This window comes from Dasypus novemcinctus, chromosome 10, assembly GCF_030445035.2.
Source record: "Dasypus novemcinctus isolate mDasNov1 chromosome 10, mDasNov1.1.hap2, whole genome shotgun sequence".
Lineage (NCBI taxonomy): Eukaryota > Metazoa > Chordata > Mammalia > Cingulata > Dasypodidae > Dasypus > Dasypus novemcinctus.
The window spans coordinates 109,243,240-109,256,614 of record NC_080682.1 but is presented as its reverse complement, the minus strand read 5'-3'; positions in this window follow the sequence as shown (position 1 = coordinate 109,256,614).

Here is a 13,375-nt window from a genome sequence, read left to right as displayed (position 1 = left end):
GAAATGTATATCTAAGCCCCCTCTATCTAGAGATGGAGAGGACATCATCATCCCAGGGTCCACAGAATGGAGGAATAAAATATGGACTAGAGTGGACTCACTGATATTCTACTATAAAACTATTGTGACGAGTAATAGAAGAAATTTTAGCATCAAGGTGGAGAAAGTGGCCACAGTAGTTGCTGAGGGCAGGGAGAGGGTAGAAGAGATGTGATGTGGGGGACTTTTGGAATTTTTAGTTCTCCTAAATGATATTGTAGGGTCAGATGCTGGACCTTATATATCCTGCCATAGCCCACTGAATGTACTGGGGGAAGAGTGTGAACTACAGGGTAAACTATTATCTGTGTAGTGCAGCAGTGCCCCAAAATGTGTTCACCGAGTGTGATGAGTGTGCCACAATGATGAGGGAGGTTGTTGGTGTGGGAGGAGTGGAGTGGGGGCGGTATACAGGAACCTCTTATATATATATATATATATATATTTTTTTTTAAAGCCCTTCAGTAGGAGGTAATTTTTTTTTTTTTTTAAAGATTTATTTATTTATTTAATTTCCCCCCCTCCCCTGGTTGTCTGTTCTTGGTTTCCATTTGCTGGGTCTTGTTTCTTTGTCCGCTTCTGTTGTCATCAGCGGCACGGGAAGTGTGGGCGGCGCCATTCCTGGGCAGGCTGCTCTTTCATTTCACGCTGGGCGGCTCTCCTCATGGGCGCACTCCTTGCGCGTGGGGCTCCCCCACGCGGGGGACACCCTTGCGTGGCACGGCACTCCTTGCGCGCATCAGCACTGCGCATGGCCAGCTCCACACGGGTCAAGGAGGCCCGGGGTTTGAACCGCGGACCTCCCATATGGTAGACGGACGCCCTAACCACTGGGCCAAAGTCCGTTTCCCTTATATTTTTTAATGTAGCATCTTTTTTGTGATTATGTATCTTCAAAAAAATACAATTTACAAAAGTAATGTGGTGGGGGTGGGGAGTAGGTGATATGGGAACCTCTTATGTTTTTTGTTTTTTTATGTTTTTTAATGTAACATTCCTTGTGATCTATTAACTTTAGTAAAAAAAAAAAACAGGAAAAAAAAAAAAAAGAAATATATAAGCATTCCTTTAAGGTATTTACCTAAGAATAAAGTGTGGGTCATCGGACCTAAGCATATTCAACTTTTGGAATTAATGACAGACTGTTTTCAAACGTTAGGCCTAATATTTGAAGCTGGGAGAATGAGGATAAGGGTGTAGAAGGAGAGCAGTGGAGGTGTGGGAACCCAGGTTTGGGAAGCCCTATGATACTTTGCTTTTCATCCAGGAGACCTTGCCCAAATTTACTCTTTTTCAAAAGTATTCCCTCCTACCATCCCAGCCACAGCAGAATCTTTCTCAGTGAGTCCCCGAGGCACCTGTTTTATGCCGCACTTCAGGTAACTATCAGACTTTTTGTGAGATAGTTGTTCCTTCTTTGTTCCTCAACTTCTTGAGGGCAGAGGCCAAGTGACTTTGTAGTCCCTGCGCCTATAGCACTTATAGCTACACAGACACAAGGGACCTCAGTAAGTATTTCAATATGTGAATGTTCTTTCTTAAGTGATGCCTCCACCTCTCCAATGTAGTGTAATGAACATAATTATTGTTTCCTTAATAATGTAGATTATAATTACTTGTTTACATGGTAGAAGATGAGCTCCTTGAAGGAAGGGACTGTACCTTATTTATCGTCAACATTTAATATGGTGCCTGACAAATGACACTCAATACATTTTAATATGTTTAATAAATCAAAGCTTGCAGTGTTTTAAGGGTATTCTGAATGTCAGTTACCATGGTCCAATCCTGGAGATAAAAGAAAATGTAGGAGATTTAGCTAAAAATGTACTGACCATAGAACACACCCATTACATCTGGTTTAAAAAAAAAACACAAAAACAAACCGAACTTGTATATCATAGCTTGAGATTCCATTTAAATAAAGTTCAAAGGTAGTAAAAAATAATCTTAGAGTAGTTAACACTTTTAGAAGGGTAACTATTGGGAATGAGCACATAGTAACCTACTAGGGTGGTACTGATTTTCTATATCTTGATCAAGGTGGTGACTGTATGGGTAGTGACTATATGGATACATGTAAAAATTTTATCAAGCTATATACTAAGATTTGTGTGTTTTATATGTTATAACTTTAATAAAAAGTAAAAATGATTAAAACCAAAAAACATCTGTAACAATAAACATTTTAAATAAAAACAAACATTTTAAAAATAAAAATAAATTAGGATTTGGAGGGCCATAAATGATAGAAAAAAAAGTGAATGAATGAGTGAATGAAATGATTTAAGAAACAAAGGCAAATTTTGGTTCACTTTACTGAAAATTCCTGGGGTAGTTCTGGCTTCAGGAATTACCAAATCCAGGGATTCCAACAGGTCTGGTCTTAGCATCTCTCTATCTCTCAGCTCTATCTTCTACTGTGTTGACTTCATTCTCAGATTCCAAGTGGTGCTCCCAGGACTTCCAGGTTCACATAATCCTCCCTGCTTATAAACTCAGCAAAAAAGAGCACGTGCCAGCTTGTCCAGCTGTCTTACCAAAAGTCTCATTGCTCCATACTATTGGTTCTGTCCAGGTCACATGCCCATGCCTGAACTGTGGCCAGGGAAATGTAATGCCCTGATTGCCAGGTCTGAACCATATGTTACTTTCTAGAAAAGGAGGAAGGGGTGTGGATAAAGTCAGTTATTCCCAAAGTACATGGAATGAGTGTGGAGGTAGGCTTGGTGTCCCATAGGAAAACTGGGGTACTATTATCAGAAGAAAGTGAATGAATGCTGCACAGCAAGATCACAGATGCTCAAGATACTGAACCACAGTAATGTGTTATAAGAATCATAAAAGTGTTCATATCCTTTGATATAATATCATTTGAAATAGGATTTGAGAATAATCCAAAATGTAAGGAAACTTATATTTAATATCAAAAAATCTCAACAACCAAATTATTTTACAATAGTAGAGGATTTACATATCCCACACATCTACTCAGTATGTAGTCACTTAAAAAGAAAACTACAAATAATACAATAACTTCAAGTAAAATGTTTATGATAACTGGAAAAATCATATACATATGAATATAAAAATAATGGTAGAAAGCATACCAAAAAAAGTGATAAATTGCATTATATTAGAACTATAGATGATTCTGTTTTCTTTTTTCTATTTTCAAAGTTTCATTATAGGTATTTATATTATTGTTATAATTTAATAATGAATTTTGTAAAACTCCTTAGTAGCTTTTCAAGAATGTTTCATTCTCCAAAGTATAGAGTAGAGCCAAAACGTAAAAACAAGCAAACAAACAAAAAAACCCTGTTACATTAGTTGATTGATGATTCTGAATAAGTCTATAGAATATTAGTGCTAAGAGAAATCTCAGAAATTTTCCAAATTAAGCCCCTCATTTTATACAGAAGAGAAAGCTGAAGCCTTAGAGAAAGCAGAGAGGTGCAGTAACTAAGTAAAGTCACACAAGAACCAGGGAGCAGGTCTCCTGATTTTCAAGCTAACATTCCCTACACTAATGGAATCAATGTAAGATTTGTATTTTTGTGAAAGGATCTGCTTTCCTGAAAATGCTTTCTCAAGTTCAAATTGACATCCAGGCTTCCATTACTAATCAGATTAAACAAGCTATTATCACTTTTTGGGAAAGAGATATTTAAAAATAATGTTAAAAAATAACTACAATGTAAACTATTATCCATGTGGTGCAGCAGTGCTCCAAAATGTATTCACCAAATGCAATGAATGTGCCACATTGATGAAAGAGGGTGTTGATGTGGGAGGAGTGGGGTGTGTGGGTGTGTGGGGTATATGGGAACCTCTTACATTTTTTAATGTAACATTTTTTGTGATCTATGTATCTTCAAAAATAATACAATTTTTTAAAATGATGGGGGTGGGGTGGTGGGGAACGGGGTGTATGGGAACCTCTTATGGTTTTTAATGTAATATTTTGGGTGATCTATTAACTTAAAAAAAGATAATTAAAAAATAAAATAATAATATCAAAGACCTTTGCTTACTTCCCTTTCACATCCTTGCACAAATTTCCTTATAAGCAACCTCCCAAATAAATGCAGAAAAAGCCCAGATCTGCCTGCTGTTAAACAGACCAATGTAAAGTTTCTTCACTTCTTTGGGTAACAATGTCTTCATTCATTCAGCAAATAAGTGCCAGGCCCTATGGCAGGCCCTGGAGATATGAAGATGAATTAAGTACAGCCTTTTTCCTCCTGGAGCTCACAGTTGAGTGGGGAAGGTAGATACATATGCACATAGTTGTAAATACCAGGGAGAAGGTAATAACACAGGATGTTGGCTGTCCATGTGCCAGCTGGGCCCTGAACCTCAGCAGAGTTACAACACCTACTCTCCAGTTCACTGGACTCACCCAGAACAACTAACAAGGAGGTGAGGATGGACAACCACCACACCAAGGCACCGAGAGAGTCTACAGCTGCAAACAAGAGAGTCCCATCCATCAGCCGTATGGGATCAAAGCCCCCTCTCAATTAGAGGGGGAGTGGGCATCACTATCCCAGAATCCTCAGAATTGGGGAATAAGATAAGGACTAGAGTGGACTTACTGGTATTCTACTATAGACTTATTGTAGTTCTAGCACTGGAAGAAATTATATCATTGATGTGGAGACGATAGCCACTAGAGGTTTTGAAGTCAGGGAGAGGGACAAAAATGTAATACGGGGACATTTTCAGGCTTGCAATTGTACTGAGTGACTTTGCAACAACAGATACGGGTCATTATATATACAGCCATAACCTACAGAATTGAGTGGGACAGAGTGTAAATGACAATGTGAGCTATAATCCATGCTTAGTGGCAACTTCCAAAATGGGTCCATCAATTGCAATGAATGTACCACACTTATGAAAGAAGTTGTTAATGTGGGGAAAGTGGGAAGTATGGGTATTGGGGCATATGGGAATCCCTTATACTTTTTTTATGTAACATTTTATGTAATCTAAGCATCTTTTTAAAATAAATTAAAAATAGGGGAGCGGACTTGGCCCAGTGGATGGGGAGTCCGCCTACCACATGGGAGGTCTGCGGTTCAAACCCCGGGCCTCCTTGACCCGTGTGGAGCTGGGCCATGCGCAGTGCTGATGCGCGCAAGGAGTGCTGTGCCACTCAGGGGTGTCCCCCGCGTAGGGGAGCCCCACGCACAAGGAGCACGCCCCATATAGAGAGCCGCCCAGTGCAAAGGAATGTGCAACCTGTCCAGGAATGGTGCCGCACACATGGAGAGCTGACACAACAATGACACAACGAAAAGAGACACAGATTCCCGTGCCGCTGATAAGGATAGAAGTGGTCACAGAAGAACACACAGCGAATGGACACAGAGAGCAGACAAGCGGGGGCGGGGGGAGAGATATAAATAAAAAATAAATCTTAAAAAAATATATATGTATTAAAAAAATGCTAGGGGAAGTCTGATGACATTATCTTATAATCTGTAACAAATGTTCTACAACAATGTAGTGTGTTGGTGGAGGGGTGTTGTGTGGGATTTCCACACATGTACATGATTGTTTTGTAAGTTCACAACTTCTCAAATATATATATATAAATGCTAGGGGAGCAGGGAGAAAAGAAGGCTTATTTCTATCACAGAAGAATTCACAGCAGAGGTAGTACTGGGGCTGAACCTCCTAGGGTGAACAGAAGGGTCTCAAGGCAGAGGAAATAGGAGAAGCAAAGACATGGAAGCCTGAAAGGACAAAGAGAGTGGCAGCTTCAAGTGGTTCTCAACCAGTAGTACTTGTAAGTATAAACCAGTGAGCTCTATCACATTTCAGAAGATTGTTTCGTGTACCCTTGGCTAAAAACCTTAGATGACCTCTGAGATCTTACCTGTGTCCTAAAAGTTTCTGGGGCCTGTGATTACCACAGTTCCTCAAGAAAGAGCACCAAACCTAATAACACAAGGTATTGCCATTTAATGCACACTGGAACCCAAGTGGTAAAATTACTGTCTGTGCTCTGGAAGGTGATTTGACACTGATTAATGGCTTCACCATTAGCAAGCCAGAGGGAATTGCAAATGAAAATAGAAATAAAGAATAGTCTCACACATCGAGTTTTTCCCAGTTCATTTTTGAAAAAAAATTTTAGGTTCACACAAGTGCTAAGATACCTCAGGTGAGGAGCTGATGATAATCAGTAATTATCTGAGGTGAGATCCAAAATATTTCATAAAGATGGAAATAATAACTCTGTCGGAAATGGAAATCAGCTATCATGGGGGGGGGGGTGGCGGCTATAAATCTAAACATAATATCCAGCTTGTCTTCACCTCAGAGAGTTTCCAGCTGTTTATGACGTTCTGCTGTGATTTGCCAGAGATGAAATGCATTTTTTGAGCTCTGCTCCAGCCAGCTGAACGCAAGGCCCTCCGCTTGGAGCCCTATTCTCTTTCAAAACGTGTTGAGCACTTGTGAAGTCTACAGAGAAATGGTAGAAGGCGTACACTTTCCTTGTCAGTTCCAATTAAGATCTTTACCTTGTAACCCCAGATTTGATCATTTTTTTTCTATGTGAGCTAATGGAAGATCAGGTCAGGTCTCTCTTGGGTTGAAAGGGCACTTACTGAGAAAAAAGTGAGATGCTATGGGGCTTTAAACACATTGCTTCAAGGCCAGCAGTTCAAATCTGAGCTTTGCTAGAGGCAGAAACACACGCTTATGGAGTGCCCAGGGAGTATAAGTGTTGAGGAATGACTGTGGGAAGGAAATGGTCCAAATAATGCTTATGTGAGTGTGCCACATGTGCATCGTGCACATATACACCTATACACATGCACACACATTCACCCTGTGCCGAAGTGTTCAAGACAATCAGTGCTAATGGCAGTTATCTCACCAGACTGCAATTAGTCTGGTGACTCCTTAAGAGCAAGGACTGAGGCTTTTTGAGCTCTGAATCCCCACCAGCCATTGCTGTGCTGAGTGAGTTAATGAATGGCATGCCGAATCCAACGAGTCAGTGAAATGAGCAAGTGGCAATGTCTTCCCACAGCCACACCAGACTGCCTAAGTCTGCCAATTCCCCAACTACATCTCACTCCTTCCTGCCTTGCCCTGTCCTATAATCTTGCCATTCTTCCTCTGTCTGGAATGCCTTGATCTTTTTCCATTCCCTTGCCTTTCAAAACCTGTCAAAATCCTAATCATTCTTTATAGTTCATCTCCAATGTCTTTGGAAAATAATTCTCCAAGAATAAATGGTAGCAGGGCATGTCCTTAGAATTCTGAAAAAAAAAATAGGCGGCGGACTTGGCCCAGTGGTTAGGGCGTCCGTCTACCACATGGGAGGTCCACGGTTCAAACCCCAGTCCTCCTTGATCCATGTGGACCTGGCCCATGCGCAGTGCTGATGCGCGCAAGGAGTGCCGTGCCACACAGGGGTGTCCCCCGTGTAGGGGAGCCCCACGCGCAAGGAGTGCACCCCGTAAGGAGAGCCACCCAGCACCAAAGAAAGTGCAGCCTGCCCAGGAATGGTGCTGCACACATGGAGAGCTAACACAGCAAGATGACGCAACAAAAAAGGAAAACACAGATTCCGGTGCCGCTGACAACAGAAGTGGACAAAGAAGACGATGCAGCAAATAGACACAAAGAACAGAAAACCAGGGTGGGGGGTGAAGGGGAGAGAAATAATATAAATAAATAAATCTTTTAAAAAAAAACAGTGGCCATTAAAAAAAAAGAATTCTGAAAAATATGGATTTTGATCCCAATTCCACCATTTTCAAGTTCATTTCTTCCTTCTCCCTTTAGAAGGGCCTAAGAGACTGTGGGAAAGGGTTATGTTGACTTTTCACAAAGTGAAGCCAGAGCAGGCTCTGCCACTCCAGGAGGGAGGGAAAAGAGGTTCTAGTGGCTTTGGAGCACCAGGAATTTGAAAAGTGGCACCAAAATGGGGGGTGGGGTGGAGGGGAGGGGGATGGTGAGTGCTGGGGGCAGGGCCAGAGCGAGAAGGGCCAATGGTGAGAAATGGAGGTCGGCGCCAATAGTGAAAATGGTGCCAGGAGTGAAAGTGGCCCAAGCCAGCCCAGCCCGCAGGGGTATAGAGAGCGCTGGAGGGAAAGACTCAGAGCGGAGCCGCAGAACTTAGTTAGACAACTCGGATAGGCTGTAACCCCTGATGCACCCAATCAGTGGGGCACAGGGGAGGGACTTGTGTGTTGGATTTAGGGTATAAATGTCAGTGTTTCTTGCTGTTTGGTGCACCGCCATTTTATCCAGGTCCTGCGCAGGATCTTGCAAGATCGTTAATAAAATTCTTTTCTCCTCCACAATTGGGTGGGCTTTTGTTTTGTTACAGGTGCAACATTCTTTCTAACAAGACCAACTTCTCTGATCAAGTCCTTGGACAAGTCACTTCACCTCTTTGTCCTTCGGTTTCCTCTAGGTGGTTTTGGGAAGATTTAATGTGATGACATGTAAATCTTCTAGCTCAGTGACTGATATAGGCTGGATTTTCAATAGCTGAGTGTTAGTTCTCTATTCTGGTTCACCTTGCACTATGCAACCCAGCTCAGGGCTTAGTAAATGTTAAGGCCCTCTGTTGTGCATTCTTAAATGCCTTTCTCTCCCCTTCGCCACCATTCAGCTATTAGATATAATTGCTCCCTCCTATTACTTTCTTTCCTATTGCTTTCTTTAAGCCTCTTTTCTAGCAATTATTGTAGGCTGATTGTACTTTAATTCATTGTGTTTGCCTTCCCTGTGTGCTGAGAACTCCTCAAGGGCCGTGTCCCTAGCACCTAGCATTGGGACTAGTTTAGGGTAGAAATTTCATAAATAGCTGTCTAATTGAAACAGTATTTAATCCAGCTTTCCAGGAGGCAAAGTGAGCATGTAACATGTCATCTCCCAAGTGCTAAATGGTCTAAGTAGCAACAAAGAAATTCTCCTGCAATTGAGTGGCTCAGAGTTGATTGCGGTCTGTCCAGCCCAAGTAAGCAGAGCCTCCACTTCCAGGTGTCTTCACTTCTCCCACTTGCAGCCCAGCCAGCCCAGAGGAGGATTCCCATATGATTTGCGCTGAACTGATGAGAGTGTGAAATACTTTCTTTGGAGAAAATGCATGAGGGTGAGGCTTTTCTCTGTTTTTTCAAGGAAGAGAAGGGGGGCAGGGGGGAAGGGACTGAAGCCAGAAGAAAATCTATCATACCTCAGGAGATGAAGAACACATGTGGTCAACACAGTGGATACCATCTTGGGTCAAAACTTCAGAACCTGAGCCATAAAGAACTCCATTCCCTTGAATTAATCCTAGGAAAATAGCTCAGCAGAAAAGGGGGAAAAAGCTCTTCTCTAGCAGCTATTCATTGTGGGGATATCTGTCCCAACAAAGACTGGAAGCAACTTAAAAATGCAACAAATATTAACTGAAATGCTACTGAGTATAGAGCAACTTTCCCTTCTGTTACTTAATTTGATCTCTGTATTAGTTAAATGATTAGAAATTAAGAAATTAGAAATGAATAGATTAAGAAATATACTAAAAGTATTAATCTGACTAGATAATTTTATATTAGTATCAACCAATTCCTCCAAGGGCTATTTAACCCTTAACAAATTAATTCAACGGAATTTCTCACTGCACAAAGCTGTACCTTTAACTCAAGTCAACAATTTCTCCATCAAGGCTCAAGAACTCCTGAAGACTGGTTGATACTTGCCTGCTTGGTCAGTATGTTTATCATGGTGAAACTCAGGATAATAGCTTTTCAAGCAGATACTTATTTCCCAAAGCAGAGCATTTACATCCTGTGCCGGGGCCCCAACCTAGTCTTCTGAACTGTGACTCCATCCAAGTTCTGAACTCCAGATCTATACATACTTAGACATCTCCAGTTGGTTATCCCACACATACTTCCAATTCACCATTTCCAAAACCAAACACGTTTTCTCTCCTAGGTTTTGGCACCACCATCATCCAACCCTTTCAGATTGGAAACTTTAGAGTCCTCTTTGTCTTATCCTCCATCTTCATCAGTTACCAAGTCCTATCAGTTGTACCCTTAAGATTCCCTTTCCACCTTCACCACCAGCACTGCCGCCCTTGTTGACACTATACTAATTGAGGCACTCAGGATCTCTTGTCTGCACTATTGCAACAGCTTCCTAATCAGTGTCTCTGAATTTCATTAAATATTTACTCAACAAACATTTACTAAATATACATTCTGCGTGAGTCCCAGGCTTGACATTGGAATACTGAGATGACTATGACAGTCTCTGCTGTCAGGCAGTACTCAGGGTGGCAAACAGACAAGGAAACCATCAATCCCAGGACAGTATGGTGAGAGGTTTGATTGCAGTATGTTTGGGGTACTGTAGGAGCATAGAAAGAATGAAGGGCACCTAATCTTACAAAGGGAAGGGTAGCTATCAGGACAAAGTATAGCTGGACCTGAATTCTGAGAAATTGCATAGGCAGAGAGAGGGAGGGCATGCATTGCATGTACAGACCAGCAATAAGAAGTGTGAAGGCAGAAGAAAGCAGGGTTTGGGGGCTGGGGTCGGGGGAAGAGCTTTGAAGTACAGTTGGGAAGTGGAAGGAAGTAGGCTAAAGCCAGATCATGAATGGCCCTGACCTAAAGAGCTCAGACATGACCATGTAGGAGAAAGGTGGTAAATTGACAGGATGATTTGGCCCAGAGATAAACTCTGTTTGCCCAGCACAGTTAAAAAACATTTTCCTAATATTTTAAAATTGGGAGATTTCACATGAAAGTCTGGATCTCCAACTTCTGTTGAAAAATCAATAGATCCATCTACACTAGATTCTTTTTTTTAAAAACTAATTTATTCTCCAAAGTATTCATTTATTTATTTCTCCCCCGCCCCGCCCCCCATTGTCTGCTCTCTGTGTCCTTTCGCTGTGTGTTCTTCTGTGACCACTTCTATCCTTATCAGCTGGCACCGCGAATCTGTTTCTTTTTGTTGCGTCATCTTGTTGTGTTAGCTCTCCTTGTGTGCGGCGCCGTTCCTGGACAGGCTGCATTTTCTTTCACGCTGGTCAGCTCTCCTTACGGGACGCCCTCCTTGTGCATGGGGCTCTAAGCAGGGGACACCCCTGCGTGGCAGGGCACTCCTTGTGTGCATCAACACTGCGCATGGGCCAGCTCCACACGGGTCAAGGAGGCCCGGGGTTTGAACCGCGGACCTCCCATGTGGTAGACGGATGCCCTAACCACTGGGCCAAGTCCGCTTCCCTACACTAGATTCTTATTCCCACATGAGCTGAGTGTTGTTTGTCCTTCTTAGATGAGACAAGTATTTTGCAACTCCCTAGTCTCCACCACACCCTTTTTCCATCACGCTTGCACTCTTGTTTTTTTTCAAGAGGAGAAATAGTTCTTAGCACTGAGGTCTCTGTGAAAGGTGACTAACTGGAGGATAGAGCACAAAAGCCAGATATTAAAGAGAGAGAGAGAGAGAGCATGTTTCTTTGTGAAAGTGAAAAAACAAAGTATATCTGTTGGAGAACTGCAGCTTTCTCTTTTAGTTTGTTACCTACAGTGTTTGCTATATAAAGAGCCATGACTTTACAGGCACCTCGCTTTTTTAAAAGCCTTGCAGCATTCACAGAGCATGGAGAAGGAATGTGCTGGAGTGCTAGTTTTAAAGGTGTTGGAGACATGCACATGTCTGGCCAGAGCATGTCGAAGAGAGGCCAATGCTGACTCTCAGAGCCTCAAATAGGAGATGAATCAAGTAGAAAGAAATCAAGAGGACACAGAAAAAGGCTTCTCAGGTTGTCAGAAGTTTTAGCTCTCTGTGGCCCAAAGGCAGCTAACGGCAGGAGTTCTCTGCAGCCAGGGACAGTACAGATGAAATGCAGCGCAACCCCTGCTTCCAGATCTGGGGCCAAAAGACTGAGCTGTTCCTGGCAGCCATGTAGAACTGGCCCAGCTTCTCAGCAAAAGGGTTAGCGGATCCTACAGAAACCCCCCGGTCCTCACGTTCCGGGACTGCCCTGCATTTCCAAGTATCTAAGTCCTCCAGCCCTCCCCGAGCCTTGAATTCCTGCTTCTGAGCTCCTTGCAGCTGGCTGCAAGAGGGCCGCCTTGGGGTCCTTCGGGACCTCCGGTCTTCAGCGCTGATTCTCTGCAGCTCAGCTCTGGCAGTCTTACCTCCTCTCCTGGTGTAACTGATCCCAGTCTTCTGGTTCTGTCAGCGCCTCTGCGGCACACACCAGGACATGTGTGAGTCCTGAGCCCGGCGGGAACCCTCAGAGTGAGGTATGCGTTTCCTCCCAGGCCACATACGCTGCCTTTCCTCGGTAAACCAGACACACAGGATCCTCTCAATAGTCTTAGAAGCTGTGCTTTCACTAGGGGGTCAGAGAGAAGAGATCCCTTAAGCCTTCAGATTGACCACGCAGCTCTCCATCTTTTTGCTTGAACCTGCTGAATTGATATACATTAAAGCGTAATGCTGAGTCAGGCTTCTGATCAAAACTTCAGTGGCTTCTCGTTTCCTACCAAATTCAACCCAAGTCATCTACTCTGGCATGTTAGACCTTCCCCAGGAAGACTCCAGATGATTTTTCTAGGCTTATTACTATATGTAAATACAAAATGCTCCATCCAGGCTGACACTTGCCATTCTCGGCAGACATCCAGTTTGACGGTTTGTTTTTTGCCTTGGTTCTTCTCCTCTTTCCTCAATACCCATTAACATCAGTCCAAAGCCTACCCATCGTACCCATCTCATCTCAATGCCATCTCTCAATGCTCATGATGGCCCTGATCACATGTGGCCTCTTCTCACCTGAGGTTCCTGCCACACGTTGTATTTTCCTTGTCAAATTCTCGCAAAGTCCACTTGCTAGATTCAGGTTAGACAACAGGGGTCATGTACTGTCTGTCTATATCACCATGTTCTAGACAGGCTCTGTTGAATCCAAGATGTTCAGAAATATTTGTTAGAACTGATTGCATTCATCCTCCCTACTATATTTTTTGGTAGAATGCTGAAGAAAGCCTTCTTGGTACCACTCATGATCCTAGACTCTTCAGCAAGGAAATGGATCTTAATTGTCATTTTGTCCAATCCTGCATATGATAAGGATCCCTTCCTGACAGCCCTGCCTGCAGATAATGCCATTTCCACTGCAGCATGTGGGAAAGTGGCTATGTCCATGCAGCTGGGAGTAAACATCTGGGGCAAGAGAGTAATTTCACATACAAAGGCACCCGAGTTAATCCAGTTGTGACTCGTTGGGCTGCCCCTTACACGAGATGTTTTCAAGCCCCATTGGCAGGAAGGGCAAAGCCACCTC